At 42.3% G+C, this 4,354-nt stretch overlaps 1 pseudogene; it reads left to right on the forward strand.

The window, feature by feature from the left end:
- The first annotated feature begins 3,859 nt into the window (after nucleotides 1–3,859).
- LOC115284419 lies at nucleotides 3,860–3,951 on the forward strand (annotated as a pseudogene).
- The last annotated feature ends 403 nt before the right edge of the window (nucleotides 3,952–4,354 follow it).

Genomic DNA, 4,354 nt, shown 5'->3' on the forward strand with positions numbered 1-4,354 from the left:
AGCCTGAGTTTCCACATCATTAAAATGAAGATGACAATAGCGTATAACTATTTAGGGCAGTTGGGATGATTGAATGCGTTAATAAACATAAAAAGATGGAACGCTTCAGTATTCAACAAATAGTCACTATTTTATTAGCTAGCCCTCAACAGCTCAGATGGAAGGGAACAGCGGAAGACGGTTTCAGGTGAGAACCATCATGAACATTATGGAGGTAATGACTGGATGGAACAACAGAAACAGTACTTGAATGCAGAGCTCTGGCATCACAGTCTAGGGTGAGAGTCCAGCTTCTCCAGCTCTGTGTGACCTTAGATAAGATAATCTCTCAGAGCTTCACTATGAATCATGGGGATCATATTGATTGCTTTTCACAGGGTTGTTTTTTCTTTTTTAAGTGTATCTATTCAGGGAGGGAGGGGGCAGAGAGAAAAGAGAGGGAATCCCAAGCAGGCTCCATGCTGTCCGCACAGAGTCTGATGTGGGGCTCAAACTCTTGAACCCTGAGATCATGACCTGAGCCAAAGTCAGATGCTTAACTGACTGAGCCCCTCAGGCACCCCCTAATTTCTCTTCCAAGTAGCCAGTCCTTCCACCCTCCTTCATCTGTGGTTAGTGCAAATGTACATGTAGATTTATACACTCCTTGGTACTGTCCTTGAGGATACATCTGCTAAAAAATAAAAGATGTCATACATTTGTGGTCAATTGGTCAAAGGTGCCAAATAGTGCTGGATTAACTGGGTGTCAATACAGAAAAAAAAGGAAACATCAATCATTTCCTTAGGTCACATGTAAACATCACTCAAGATAGATAATAAATGTAAATGGATTCTAAATGGACATAAATGTAAAAAGTCTAGAAAAAGACATAGGAGAACATCTTTGTGTCTTTGGGGTAGGAAAAAGTTTGTAGATGGAACACAGAAAGCACAAAAATATAAAAAGGTGATACATTTGATGTTAGTAAAATTTAAAACTTTTATTTGAAAGACATTGTTGAGAAAATGAAAAGACAAACCTTGGAATAGACGAAAATATTCATAGTGCTTCTATCAGACAAAGTACTTGTATCCAGAATATATAAATGCCTCTTATAAGTCATTAATTAAAAAAACCAACCAATAAAAATGGGCAAAAGATTTGAAGAGCTATTTCTCAAAAGGAGATGGCCATTAAATGAACAGCCACAAATGAATGATGCAACCAAGACCAAATTTAAGAGGGGCATTGTCTGGACTCCCTAAGATACTGCTAGTTAGGCTGGTAATTAAGGGCATTGGGCAGGGAGAGAGGAGAACACTGCTCCTTCCCACCACCTCTTCCCATACATTTCTCTACTTTTTCCATTTCCTTTGCTGCCTCTTATCCCCTTCTCTCTGAAAAGGTTTAGATTTTCATTCTTCTGCATGTTGCTGTCCAGTTCTCCCAGCACCACCTGCTAAAGAGGTTATATGGAAACCAACTTGTAAATAAACTATTTAATTAAAAAAATAAAAAAATAAAATGCTAGACAGAATAAAATCAAAATAAAATAAAATAAAATAATTAGTATTTAATCATGTCAAAAAATAAAAAATAAAAGGGGCAGGCTGGCAGACACAGAGCCACATTGACAGGTGAGATATATTTTCAAAGCAGATGTGCAGTGTCACCTACTGAGATGGAGTAGGTGTTTCTATTCCACCCTGAGTGGCACAATTATGCCTCAGCACTTTGGACAGAGATGGGAAATCAGCATTGGCTTTGGCTTCCAGAATCAAGGTATAAATTTACATCGCGGTAATTCAGTTATGCTTTGAAGCTGATGTTCTCAGCTATTTGTAAAGTTTTCTGAAATGTCCCTTCCCTTGCCAGTCTGGAAAAAAAATACTTTCCCCAGAACTGCCCAGAATCATCTGCTACTACCTAGCTGTGTGACCTTGGGTAGTCAGTCACATCCCTCTTGGGGCCCCAGTTTCCTCATGGGTAGGAGTGGGGATTGAACTCGTTGATCTCGGAGGGCCCTTTAGCTTTGCTGTTTTTTACATTCTCTAGCTCCATGATGCTAAGTCATCAGCCTTAACATTGAAATGCCACTGACATGAAGTCAGATATATTTTTGCTGTTGATTTACAGTGTCTGGGATTCCTCTGCCTTGTTTATTGCTTCCTCGGAACTGCCTTGCATAAATTTGCCGGCTTACGATCTTGCACATTCCTACATATGGTGTCATGTTTGAGAGGTGAAGGCGAGCGTGTTCACTGCAGAAGCCCAGACACCACTTCTCCCTTTCTGACACCAAAGCCATGTGTTCTTCCTGTTTCTTGCCCTCTGCCCCTCTTCCAGTTTGTTCCATTGCTCCGCATGGGTTTTATGATTACATCTGTAATAGCAGACACAGATGTTTTTCTCACTCAATTTTATGGTTAATGGTGAGATGGATTTTTCGAGCAGATGCTCGCACGTGGATACTATTTTTTTCTCTCCAGACATGTTCTCTACACAAACAGCAGACTGTGTGTCTAGTATGCTGTGAGCCTAGCGAGAGAAGAATTCAAGCCGAATAACGCTGGGCTGATTTTCAAGCTCCTAAAAAAATAATGCAGGCACTAAACTTGACAGACTCTGGAGAGCATGCCGGCAGTCAGGCCAGATCCAGACCTGCATCTCCCTCCAGCCTTTGCCGGTTTTACCTGCAGAGGCTTGAGAGGAAGCATTTGTCCTCGGAAGGGCTGCCTTATGAAGGGAAAATGGCATCAGATCCAATTTTAAAAGAGCTGGGCTCACTTGCTCTGTGACTGGGAATGCTGTTATTGAAGCTCTGTTTCTTCATCTGTGAGATGGGATTGATAACACAGAGCTGGTGTGGATCACTCAGGACATTGATGATTAGCAGAGGCCCCTGCTGAAGTCGAATCCATGCTCCTTAGGGCTCGTGTGGCTAATTGCAGCTGACTGGCCAGAAGTCTATCTGCACAAAGGACTGAGAAGCCTCTAGGGAGAAAGGTAGATGTGTGGAAGGGTGGAGTTTGGGCTCACCCGGATTTCAATAGTGCCAGGGTGTCTCAACCTTGGCACTGCTGCAAGCTGGGGCCAGATTATTTATCATAATGGCTGTCCTGTGCATGGTCGGATTTTAGCAGTATACCTGCCTTAGACACAGCAGTACAGCACTCCTCAAGTTGGGACCATTAAAACTGCTTCCAGATATTGCCAAATGTGCCCCGGGGGGAAGGGTCCAATTGAGAACCACTGTCTTAGGGGCATTCAAGCTTGGCTTTAAATGCTGGCTCTAATGCTCACCAGAGGACGTGCAGCCACTAACTCTCTGCGCTTCAATTTCCTTGTCTGTAAAATGAGGGTTTTAGCTACTTTGTAGGAAGGATTATTGAGAGAATTAAAATGACAGGCATGTACAAATTTTGGTACACAGTGACCCACTACCTCCCTGTGACAACAGGGCCTTTTGCTGGTTGCTTTACCCTTCCCTAAGGTACTCTCTTGTTCTCACCCCATCCTTCTGTCTTGTGAGCTCCAATTCATTCTTCAGATCTCAGCTAAAGCGCCATTTCCATGGGGAAGCCTTCCTTGGTCTCTCACACTGTATCCGAGCTCAGAACCCTTTCAGCACTTATTTTGTTGATATTATACATTATAAGACTTGGGTGATCATTTTATTAATGTCCTTTGGACTACAAGACTGTAAACTTCCTGAGAGCAGGTGCTACGTCTCTCTTCTTCACTGTTGCATTGCCTGGGCTCACAACCATGCCTGGAACACAACATGCATTCAATAAAATATGATTGAAGGCAGGAGGAAGTAATAAATGAGGAGCTCAACACAACACTGACAATATCATTACACTTCCATTCTCCTAATACTATACTTTCAGGGGTCATTTCTATAGTTCGTTACTTCCATTCTTCTAAGATATTATAGGCAGCTAATTAGCCCAGTGAGAACACGGCAACAAGAGAAGAGCAGTAGTTTTAAGGAAAGTCTGTCCTTGGACACTATCTCCAGCCTAGTTCCCATCGACTGTGGAATTTGATGGCCCAATGAATGGAATACCTTTTTCACCTGATTTTGGAACTAAAAGAGAGAGATGAAAATCAACAATATCATCTTTATTGCTAAAAACAGCTGGGTTTGGAGAACGTAGTTTGTACGTAACATATCCCTAGGACCACACCCCAGAATTAGGTAGATTTACCTGGTCATAGGCAGCACTAAACAAATGCAGCACACCCCCTCCAATGGGAACTTGAGTTTATAAAACTCACGGTGTGCACAAGTAAGACTTCCCTGACAGGCCGCTCCCAAAGGGAATAGCAAGACGCATTGAGCTGAGTGAAGACTTTCCTCTTCTGT

This window comes from Suricata suricatta, chromosome X (assembly GCF_006229205.1).
Source record: "Suricata suricatta isolate VVHF042 chromosome X, meerkat_22Aug2017_6uvM2_HiC, whole genome shotgun sequence".
Classification (NCBI taxonomy): Eukaryota; Metazoa; Chordata; class Mammalia; order Carnivora; family Herpestidae; genus Suricata; species Suricata suricatta.